Raw genomic sequence first — 12,614 nt, forward strand, 5'->3', positions numbered from 1 at the left:
TTAGAATATTTTCAAAAAGCTCTTCTAAACACTAGATATATTTTTTATTACTTTTACTGCTGTTCTTCTCCTACTTGTTACCTGAAGTTTTGTCTAAGGACCGCAGGGGTTTTCTTAACCTTACAAGTAAGTTTCTGTTGAGTAGAACCTCGTCATGCTACTTGTTGCTATTGATAGAGTTTGTTAAGCCAACAGTGAAAGCAATCTGTCCTCTCAATGCATGGTAGCACTTCAATAGTGGAGATTCTGGAATGAATTTTAAAATCAGAGATGAGAAGCATTTCCCCCACCCACCTGGGATTGGAAAGAGAAAATTCAGTAAGACAAAACAGGATGCAGAGCTTAAGAAGTGGGTTAGAGCCCACGAAGTTCTAAGAATCACAACTGTTGAAGAAATATTAAGCAGACCAGAAAATTAGTGAAATGAGTCCAGGTTGAGTGAGACTGAATGCTTTCCCCAAGTCCCACATGGTAACTGCCTTTTTTCTTCTGTAGGGGGAGAAAGAATTGGGAAGAGATTTCAGATTTCTAGAGATTCCCTTGAATAGTTCCTACTGGACTGCTCACTGGGACAATATTCTTTTTCCTCCCCAAGGTGGCCATATGCAGCAGCAGTTCACCCCATCCATTCACTCTCATCACTTAGAATGGAGTTGTCCCCATGCAAACATCGAGCAATGGCACCGTGAGAATTGATAGGCTCATGAAAGCAAGGCTGATGGGAGCCCTGGGGTGCACCCCCAAACTAAAAGGACTCAGGTTGCAAGACCTGTCACTTAACAGTCACAGCAGGATATATTTTTGGTAATTGAAGCCTAATTTGGATTGTGTTTTTGGAAAACGATAACATTAGTTTTCTAAAAACTAGAAAATTTGTTAGGGGGGAGTGGTGGCTCTCTCCAACTCCACTTTGAAGCTAAAATGGCAAACTGTTTGGAATACAAACTTTTCCTTCCCGTGGATTTATGTAGTAGATGTTTCTAAATGACTGGCAAATACATAGAATTCATACAAAGTTAGAGGCAAAAGGGTGCTCCAGAACCCTCTGGTTGAATCTCTTCACTCTATAGTTGAGGAGAATGAGGTCCAGAGAGGCTAAGTGTTATGCCCAAGGGCACACAGCTGGCTCACAAGACGAGACTTGAATCCGGATTGCCTATGTACTGGCCAGTGCTCTTCCCTCTCTACTGTGCTCTACTTCCCAGCACCACAAGAGGACACCTACTGTGTCTTGCAGAATCTAGACTATTTTTTGAAAGCTTGGAACTAAACTTGTGACTAATTAGAATACAGTGTTCCACCACCTTTAAGTCACCAGCTAAAATCCACTGCTCCCCGTCGCAGCACGCCCGAGGCCTTCTGGGTAACCAAAGAAAGATTATTGTCTCAACTCAGTTCTCTGTGTCTAGGTACCCACAAAATGGAAATCACTTTACTTGGGGAAGAGCAAGAGGACAAGATGAGATGAAAAGGAAGCATGTTTAAAATGGATAAAAGGAGGCACTTTTTCCCCACTACACACAATTGAACTGGGGAACTCACTGCAGCAGGATATTAAGATCAATGGTGAAGATTTGTGTTTTAAAAGATTAGACATTTCACATGCATATCATCAACAGCGACACTCAATGGGATGAAAGTAAGATGGATGAAAGTTCTCAAGCTTCAGTGCATAAGTTGATCACCAACTGGGTCAGGTGAAAAGAAAAAAAGTTGTCTACTGGATTAAAATTTCACAGAAAGGCAGATCTGGGGGGTTCCAGTCATTGCTGCTGTGTAACAAACCACTCCAAAGTAGTGGTGTGAACCAACAGGCATTTTATTATGCACATGGATACGGTGGATCAGGAATTTGGAGAGGGCACAGCAGGGATGGCTTGTCTCTGATTCATGACATCTGGGGCCTCAGTTGGGAAGACTTGAACAACTAGGAATGACTTGAGGTTGGGGGCTGGAATCATCTGGAAGCTTCTTTACCTAACCTGGGATGACTTGAAGGCTCACTCAGCTGGGACTGTCAAGTGGAGCATCTATATGTAGGTGTCAAGAGGGAGTGTCCCAAGAAAAAGCACTTCCAAAAAACAAGTGTCCCAAGAGACCCAGGTGGAAACTACACGGCCTTTTATGACCTATCCATGGAAGTTTTAGAGCATCACTTCCAACACAGTCCATGGGTCAAAACCGTCACAAGCCCACTGAGATTCAAGAGGAGGAGACTTAGGACCGCCTACATCCCTCCCCTATGGGGAATGGCAAGATCACATTGCAGAAAAACCTGTGGGATGGGAGAGGTTTTCGCAGCCATCTTTGGAAAATGCAATCCCCCAGGGAAGTGGTGGGTGATGTGAGGTTACAAGAACACACAATCTAGTGGAAAAAAACTGACATATGAACAGAGAATCACAGTACAATAAAATAAATTTCAAGGTAGTTATTTCCCCCTCTTTTACAAGAATTCTTTTTTTTTCCCTTTGATAAGAGTCATCACATTAAAATTTTTTCATTCATTGTCTGTCTTCTACTAGATTGGAATCTCCATGCATTTAGTTTCCTACTGTAACCCCTGTGCCTAAAACACTACCAAGCCCCAAATAGGCACTCAATAAATATTTGCTGAAAGAGTACATGAGTAAAGTGCTGTAATAGAGAAGTAGTGGGAGGGCTGTGGGAGTACAGGCAATAACAAAGCACTCAGCTTGACAGAAATGACATTTGAGTGGGTCTTGAATGCTCTTGAAGGATAAACAACAATTTTTCTGGTGGAAAAAAAAGGGCATAAATTTTTCTCCTTAAATCTCCTCCAGAGACTTCATTAGCCAAGTTTAAGTGGGCAGATCTCATCCTAAGTGTACAGACTGCAAGTAGTAGTTACAATGTTCTTGGTTGCAAGTGAAAGAAAACAGGGACTCAAATGTATTAAAAAATAAGCAGCGTATCGTATCACATAACAACAAGTCTGGAGGCCAACAGTTCAGGCAGCCTCAATGCCATCCTTCTTCACTGGGTCAACTTAGCTCCTTTGTGGTTGCAAGATGGTGCCCACAGTGGTAGGCATCACAGGCAGACAAAACAATACCCAGCAGGGGAGAGGACTGCTTCTCCTTTGGAGTAAGAGCTTTCCCATAAGCCCCTGACAGACTTACCTCACACTGGCCCCCACACCACGCCTTATTGGCTAGAACTGTGTCCCATGCATGTATGTAACCTAAACGCTGATAAGAAGAAGGGGAGAAACACGAGCAGTTAGACTAATCACGTGTTACTCCTTGGGGCTTGACCTGAAGCTCCTGCCTCTCCTGAAGCACAGGGCTATGCAGAAAAGGGTGGATTCCCCCACAAAACAGAACAAAACAAATAACGGGGGTTTTGTTAGGAAGGAAAAAGGGGAGATGACTCCTCGGCACATAATCAACAGTGTTTGCAACATTAGGCTTGGGGAAGGTTAATGTTCTGTTTTCTTTGTGGATGACTATTACCTAACAATTTTATTTATTCTTTTTCATGCTTTTTGCTCCTTTCCTTTCTCCTCTGCACTAGTAGTCAGTTGAATACATCAAGCGCTGTATCAATAGGAAAGAGTGTCATGTGTACAGTGTACATACGAATCTAATTAATCAAAAATATGTTGATTAGACGTGAGTGCACTTTCAGGTAAAAACCTTGATTCACATGCTTCTGATAGCATAGCCATGCCCAGCTGTTCACCACTTGAATCGTGCTCTTTCATGGCCTTGTGCCCGTTACTTGTGCTGATTCCTCTGTCTAGGAAGTCCTTCTCAGTTTCCTTACCTATAGTGGATACTAGTGATTGCCTCTCCAGCGTCCATTCTATCCTTCTAGTAATTTGCTTGAAGAGATGGCGAACTGCCAAACTACTTTTTTCAGACTCCCTTGCAGCTAGGGTCTTGATCTGAAATAAGTTCAGTCAACCAGGTGCACTTGTGTAAGATTTGGAGGCAGATGCAAGGAGAAGGCATCATTCTGTTGCTGTTGCTGTTGGCCAGCAAGGTTTGAGCAATAATGTTAAGAGGCATTTAATGCTGTTGGACTCAATGTCCTGTTTCAGTGTCTAGTCACCAGTTTCATGGGTGTGAAGCGCCCTTGCTGCAGCACCATCCCAACTTCTGGAACATAGCTACTGTGGTAGGCCCATGAACTCAATAGCCCAGGGGTACCCCCCTGACTTCTGCCCCTCCAGCTCATCAATTTTGTAAGCCTCTGTTTGATTCTCAGTATTAAATATTTCTCTGTTTGAAACACCTAGAGTGGTTTCTTCCTGTACTAAACCCTGACTCATAGATCACCTAATTCATATTCAGCCTTCCAGGCACAGCCTGGGTCTTCCCTGAGCCACCAGGTTGGGCCAGGTGCTTCCTCTGTGCTCCCACCACGTCCTGCCTGGTAAGCCCATGCCTCTTCATCTTTGCACCCCTGGCACCAGTGTTTGGCTCACAGCATGTGCAGCATCAATATTTACCGAACTGAAGCTCCCTCTGCCAAGATACCAGACAGGTCCTGAAATCTAGTCTAAAGGGTGCCCCACCTCATGCCTGGTCGGCAAAGCCCAAAGAACAAGTGGCTCTAGACTTATACTGGATTCTAGATGAATCCAGAGCCCTCAGCTTTTCCGTACTTTAGTCCCCCACACAAGAGGCCACACCAGAATTGAAAATTTGACCTGATCCCCAGGAAAAGGATGATAAGGAACAAGGGAAGTTGCTTATCTCAAGAGTTACCATCTGGTGGTTTTCAGGACCCTCTACTGCTGGGCCTACAACGAGGCCTGCAATCAATGGCAGCATAGCCTTTGGAGCGAGGAGAACCCAAGTTGGAAGGTGTGTGCCGTTGTGTAGCAAGTTACTTTCTGAACCTCAGATTCTTAATCTATAAAATGGGGTTGATAATATCAACCTCACAGGATTCTTGGGAGTAAAAGAGATTATATATGTAAAATGCTTAGCACAGTGCATGCACATTGGAAATGCCCAATACCCATCAGTTACTGTTACGGCCACCATTGTTGTTGACTGTGCCATCACTGTACCACAATTCTGTTACATATTTTTTACTTCATATACATATACTTTCCTTCAGCCCAAACAGACTCACATGCAGTTAGACTAGAACGTACTTCTCTATACTTTCTCCCGAGGTGTTCCATTTTACATCATGATGTGATTAACCCTTTTCTGCAGAAATCCAGCTAGGCCCAAGTTTGGGGCTGTGCTGAGGAAATAACAAAACCATCTATGTCAGTGGCTCTCGACCCTAGCTGAAAATCAGGATCACCTGGAGAGCTAAAAACAAAACGGCAACAAAAAGAAACAAATAAAACGAAACCAAGAAACAATGTCTGGGTCCGTCAGCCAGAGATTCTGATTCAGTAGGGCCCAAGCATCAGTAGATCTTAAGGCTCCCCAGGTGATTGTAATGTGCAGCTGAGAGCCATTGCTGAGGGTGGGAAAGATTAGCGCTTCCATCGCCTCTGGGAAAGAAGAAAGAAGCTCTTACTTTTCTATAATCGCCACCACAGTGGAGGAGGGGAGAGGACTAAAGATTACAGTTGAATGATTCCACTTATAATGTGAACAAGGCATTCTTATTATGAACCTGGATAAATGACTCATCATGTTAATCCTCTGATTAGTGTCTGGGTTTCTCATCTAGAGGTGTCTGATCTGACGAGAAGAGGAGTTATCAGAAATGCTCTAGGACATGGAAAAAGCTAGTCTGGAAATACCTGTGAGGGATTTCAAGTTGGCTTGTGGGTGTTTGTCCTGTGCCAGCCCTGTGCACACTCGCACACTTGCGGGCTGGTTGCTGATGTCAGGTGTACGCACTTTGATCCAGGGCAAGTGAAATGATCCCTGCTTTGGCATAAAATCTAGCTAATATCTAAATGCTAGAGATAGCTGGTGACAGCTGGGAGTGTGCTCAGACATAAAGTACAGGCATACCTCATTTGATTGCGCTTTGCAGACTTTGCTTTTTCACAAATTGAAGGTTTGTGACAACCCTGAGTTGTCAGATGATGGTTAGCATTTTTGAGAAATAAAGTATTTTTAAATTAAAATATGTACTTTTTTTAAAGACAGAATGCTCTTGCACACTTAATAGACTGAAGAATAGTGTAAACATAAGTTTTATAGACATTACTGGAAAACCAAAAAATCCATGTGACTCACTTTATTGTGATATTTCCTTTATTGCAGTGGTCTGGAAGCAAACCCACAATATCTCTGAGGTATGCCTGTACATCTAAAAAATGTAACTTCTTCCCCATTATTAAAGTGATACACAAAAGAAAATAGAGTGGGAAAACAGAAAAATAGCATGAACCCAGTAGAAACTAATAACAGACTTAAATAGAGTTATGAGGTGCTAGACATGGTTTTAAGCTCTTCACCATATAAATTCATTTACCCCTCACTACAACTCTATGAGGGGTAACTCCACTTTACAGATGAGGAAAGAGGACCTGGAGCTGTCGTGTGACTTGTCCAAAGTGGCAGCTAGTAAAGGAAGAGCCAAGGTTTGGACTCATGCTGCATTTAACAGGGTAGGGTCAACCTCAGAGATATATATAGCTCATAAGGTAAGCTTTATCCAAGGATTCAGTGCCACTTGCTAAAGTTTAAAAAGTTAATCTCAGTTGCCATTTATTCATCCATTTATTTCACAAATATTTACCAAAGGCATCTATGGGCAGCACACTGTTCCAGGCTTGATTATCAAGATACTGAAGAGTATACAGAGGCTACCTGTCCAGTCATTCCTATAGCATTGAACTCTCAAGTGTCTCAATATGTATAATCAATACAAGTATAGTAAGATTAGAAATGCAATAACTATTCTCTGATTATAAAATCCAAAACCAATACTTCAAAACTTTCAAAATGTCACAGTCTTACTGGATGGAATGTTTGGCATGATCCTCCGTATTTTCATCAATTAATAAGTACACCTTGGACAATAATTTAAGTTGAACCTCATGAATTCCACTTTGTAGCAACACGTTTAATATAACAGTAGTGTCTTCAAGTCAGAAATTTGGTGTTTTTGGATGGATGGATGGATGGCTGGCTAGATGGAAGGATAGATGAGTGAATTAATAGCTAAGAATGCCTGGCAATGTTCTAGTTGCTTAAAAATTGCATCTTTAAAAATAATTCAGTGTTTTCCAGTTTGTTAAACAATAACTATGACTCAGAAGAAAATTGTGATTTCTGTCCTTTCCATGGACTAAACATGCAACTTCAAGGAAGCCATTATGATGCCAGTTCCATCTGATTGTTGTGAGGATCAAATGAGCTAACTGAAATGAATTATGTAGCACCCTGCCTAATACATGTTAAACAGCATATTTTAAACTGCCTTTAAAGTGAAATACTATGTGCAGAAAAGCAAAAATTCAAATGATACAAAAAGCTATACAATGCAAAATACGTTTCTTTTGGCCAAGTTTTCCCGCTATTATTACTACTATTATTAGAGATCTCCAAGCAAAAATAACATCTCCCTGTTGATTAAGAAGGGAGAGGTTTACAGACTAGGAGATAACATCCTTTGAGTCAGAACCAAGTGAAATAACACATGTATTCTGGTTCAATTCCAGCATGAGTGATTAACATTCTCCAACTTCAAATAATTTTTATTATTAGCCAACACTTGTCCATCCCCAATAATACACATGTTGCATACAGGCCACAGAATGAGGCAGCCTCTCTTGGCATGTTCACAATCTGTGCATACTTTCCACTGAGGGTTTCCCTTTCTTTTTGATTGCTATTCCATAGCTTTTCAACTCCCACTACTTTCAACCCTGGGATGTTTGCCGACACTGAGTGCCAAGTAGTTCCCAAAAAACCAAAAAAATATAAGCACCTGTAGAATCCCAGGGAAGGAAAGAGGTAAAGTACATTTTAAACATATTTATTAACGGTTTTAATGTTTGTGAAGAGATTTATATTTATTTCTTTTAACTTTGAGGCTGGGATTAATACACGTATTCCTCATTATTTCTCACAAAGTCTTGTTGATAAGCAGGAGGAAGAGGGCTATTCTGCAATTTTGTCTCCCAGTCTGTGTAAGTGGGATCCAGGACACAAGAACGACTCAGCCCTAAAGTGCAGTCCTGAGTCCCTCAAGAACTCAGGCCCTCCTGCCTTTTTGCCGCCTTCTTCCAGTAGAAGGAAGGGGTGGGGGGAGCGGGAAACAATTCAAACCCTCTTTGTAAGGGGCGGGGCCGGGGCGGAGCCTCCCGGCGGGCATTAGAAGCAGGTGACCCAGGCTGGGCGGGAGAGGCCAGTCAGCCCGAGGCCGTGACTCCACTGCGGCCAGCGCCGCCGCCGCCGCGCGCAGTTCAATACCCGCCGGAGGTGGGCCAAAGGGTGCTAGAGCGCGGGGGGGGGGGGGGGGAGCGGAGCCCGGCGCATCCCGGGAGAACCGCCACCGCCCCCAGGAGTCCGCTGGAGCGCGGATACCCCTGCAGGGGAGGAGAAGAGCGGCGGGCGGGACGCGGCGGCGGGCGCGCACCATGCAGTCCTGTGAATACACACTGGCAGCGATGGGGGAAAATAAGTGTCCCTGGACTTTGGACTAGATTACAGCCAGATATTCCAAAAGCATCGAGACACTGCCCTCTGCGGCCTCTGAAAACAAATGAGACCCATAACACCCTTGCATAAGCTTTTAAAACATGGATCAGTGTAGCAAAAGGAAAGCTGTTTCCCCCCCGCCTCACCTCAATATATTTTTCTCTTCCTCCTCTTCTGAGAAAGCCTATATAGTGATGAGCACACACTTTACTGTTAGAGAATTCTGTTTGCTTTTCTAATCTGTTGAACCATTCCCTCATTTATATATTAAAGTCTATGTATTGATGAATACACACGTACACACACCACGCATACATACTTTACTGTTAAAAATTCTGTTTGCTTTCCTAATCTATTTAACCATTCATTCAAGAAGAGTGTGAGGCCATTACTGGGGAAGGGGGTGACAGTGCATTGGCCAGCAGAATACCAGTGACCAGGACTGAGTGGGGACTAAATTTAAGAAGCTAAAATGGCAAAAACAATTAAAATTAGAGGATGTCTCCCTAGAAAAACAGCAAGTGTAGGGATTTGCGCTTCATTTATACCAAAGTTGGAAAAGTCAGATTTAAGCCCAGGTCAGTTTTTACATTATGGATATTAAGTAAACAAGTGTATAGTTTCCATAGTGTATTTAAGCACTTTGCTGGTGGAAAGAAGCCTGGTGTTATAGTTTTCATGGACTTTCAGAAGCTATTCACGTTTATAAAAATGCACTGCTCTTACACACTCATCCTCTGAATCAAAATTTCAGTATATTCGACAAAACCTTGTACACAGAGCTACAGAACTTTTTGCACATCTAATTCCTCTACTTGTTCAGAAGCTTCTTAGAACCTTGAAATAGATCCCCTGCCTGAGGGCCAGTTCCTCTCTTGTTTTTCAAATGAGGAACTTTTCTGATCACCTTGACCTCTTCCCTCAGTTAACATTTCTTCCCAGAAAGTACAAAGATTATTCTGCTGCCTTAGGTCATTGTGCCTAATTTGGGGTTTTCCTCTTCCTTTTTTTTTTTTTTTTTGTGGAGGAGTGTAAAGATGATGCAGAATGTATCTAAAAGTTGTGGGATGATGTGGTTGAAGTGATTTAATTCTTCCTGTTAAAACAACTATTTTTCATTTTGGCAACATACCAAACCTAAAAAGAACAACCAATTTACTTTAAAAAAAAAAAAAAAAGACAGTTAAGACAAAGGATACTAAGCCAAGGAAAGGCAATACAGGTAATGCATTTGGAGGTCTAGGTCCAGGCCAACTCTCAGAGCTGCCTCTGTTTTCAGCCTCTGTTCTCACCGCTGCTCTCCCCCTCCCTTCCCTCAAAGATGAAGCCCACCTGCTTCCCTCAAGTCTTACCTCAGCCACCCCTCCCGCTACCCAGGGCAGAGAAGCCCATCTATTTATGGTCGCCCCCTATTTCCATCTCATATGCTGTTTTCTTCTGATTTTTATTTTTATTAGGCAAACAATCCACACTCATGAAAACAATTATAAACTGGAAGGTTGTGGGGTGATTTAGCAGCTTCTTCACAGCCAGCTCTGTGATTTTAGTGAGGATTTAAGGCCCAGTTTAGTTTCACATGTACAGCTTTTGGGCTGTCCCTTTCATGGTTCAATTGTAAGCAACGTCTCCCATCACAGATTAGGGGGTAAAGATTTAGAAGGAACTAATATGTGACCTCTCAGTAAAACAGTTGATAAGACTTAGGAAGTCATTTTCATTTATATTATTAACCTCACACTTTGAAGTTGTCTAAATTGGCTGAAAATAAGTATTCTTGGTGCCTTATTGGTTTATCCTTGCAAACCTTTGTCATGTTTTCTCGTAGTCATTTCCAGTGATAAGCCTGTGTGTGTATTGTGTGTAATTGTGAGCAATGTACAAGCTTAAATAACGTGCTGACACCACTGTTTCCAAGTTGGTATTCATTAGGCCGTTTCCTCCTGGGCTAGGGCTGCACTAATCCCGACACCGGCTGCCAGGAGAAAACCTCATGGAGCCCACACCGCACCTTAATAACAGCATCCGCGACCTGCAGTCTCAAGTACAGAATGGGAACCCCAGAGCTAGGAAATGTAGTTGTATATTTTAATGAACTGCTACCCCTGCTAAAGAGGCTTCTTTCACTTTTGTGCTCTACAGAAAGACCAAGGGGGGTAGGAGGGACAAAGCTTTGAATAACTGCTTTCTAACACCGAATGTGGCCAACAGGACAGAGAACATCACAAATCTAGGCAGGTGTGAGGTACAGTGGCTGAGGATTTCCTGCTCCCCCTGCATGCCCTCTCTTGCCTCCAAAGTCCGATCAAGGGATCCTGGGAAAGAAATACGCCTGGGTCGAGGAGGGTGGTTTTGAAAGAAAAAGCTACCAAGACATTAAAGCAGGGTGAATGAAGGGTAGGCAGGATGAAAGTAACTAAGTAACCTGGCTCAGAACTCTCAAAAGCTTCTAGCAGCTTGATGACAATTACAGGATTTATTTCAGTCTGTGGTACATCATTTGAAGACAATATTACTTCATGTTGTTACAAACTGTATGTATAGTGTGTATGTGTTGTGGGTGTGTATATAAATAATATATATTATATATATGAGAGATTTAGTGACTTTTGATACGGGTTTGGTGCAGGTGAATTTATTACTGAGCCAAGTGAGGCACATACTGAGTCAGTAGTTCGAGTCCAGGGCATTCAGTACTTTTCCTGATTTCCATGTGTGTATAGTGCCTGTCCCATGCGGTATTGTTAGTGTCATGTCAAATCCAGAACTCACAAAGCAGAGCCAGCGATATTTTATTTGTAGACAATCAACTAGAATCTATAAAATTATTACTGGCAGATGATTATAATTCCGGATCCCTAACACTAGCAAAAGGAAACCCAGAGCATCTTGATAAGAAGTTTTCTGTTTTTGTTTTGTTCCTGGAAGTCAGTAGAATAGCAGTTGTATGTGGTTATATTAGTGCCAAGATACTTAATTTGCTGACCTTATTATTTCAGAAAAAAAAAATTGTATGTATTATACTTGTGGGAAGTTAAAATAATGCTTTGAGATTTTTATCAAATATGGAGAGTAGTTATTTATGAAAAACAAAGAAATGTCTATTTTTGTTTCTTTGTTCCCAATTAATGTAGCTAAATTTTAAAGTGCATTAAAGCAATGGTAAAGCAAATAAGATGCTGTACAAGTAGTTTTCTCATGCTTTCATGGAGAGACACTGTTTTCTAAGAGTATCTGAAGGAGGTATGTGCATTCTAACTTCATGATCAGATTTCTCGGATGTACTTTGAATATAAGTGGCAACGTTTTTATTGATAATAAAATCAAAGAAATTCCAATCACCAGAAGGAGAACTAATGAAAACATGTTTTACCTGAATGAATATACTTCATAGGTTTCTCCTGCTGATCCTGTGATTGTTTCATGATTCACTTGAAGAAATGAAGGAAAATACACATAAGAACAGAGACATTACCTGAGATTGTGTTCTATTTTATCAACCCTCCATCTATACTCTGTACTGAAGCAATTTGGATAGAAGTGCTGCTGTTGTTGTGTGTGTCTGGTTTGCAGTCAGAAACTCCCAAAACTTCATCATTCAGCAGTTAGATCCACAACTTTGTATTAAGGTCTAAATACAAGTCAGGGAACCCAGCTAAGATAAGAGGATATATGGTTCTCCCTCTGTATTTGTGGGTCATTGGTTCCAGTAGTCTCCCTCCCCCCCGTGCCACCCCATACCAAAATCCATGGATGCTCAAGTCCCTTATAGAAAACGGTGCAGTATTTACATATAACCTACGCACAATCCTCCCATCTTCCCCCGCACCCTCCTTTATACTTTAAGTCATGTCTAGATTACTTATAACACCAAATACAAATCCTAAGTAAGTAGTTGTAAATATAATGCAAATGGTTGGTGGTGTGCAGCAAATTCAAGTTTTGCTTTCTGTAACTTTCTGAAATTTTTTTCCCTAAGTATTTTCAGTCCATGGTTGGTTGAATCCACTGATGCAGAAC

This window comes from Balaenoptera physalus, assembly GCF_965194825.1.
Source record: "Balaenoptera physalus genome assembly, chromosome: 6".
Lineage (NCBI taxonomy): Eukaryota > Metazoa > Chordata > Mammalia > Artiodactyla > Balaenopteridae > Balaenoptera > Balaenoptera physalus.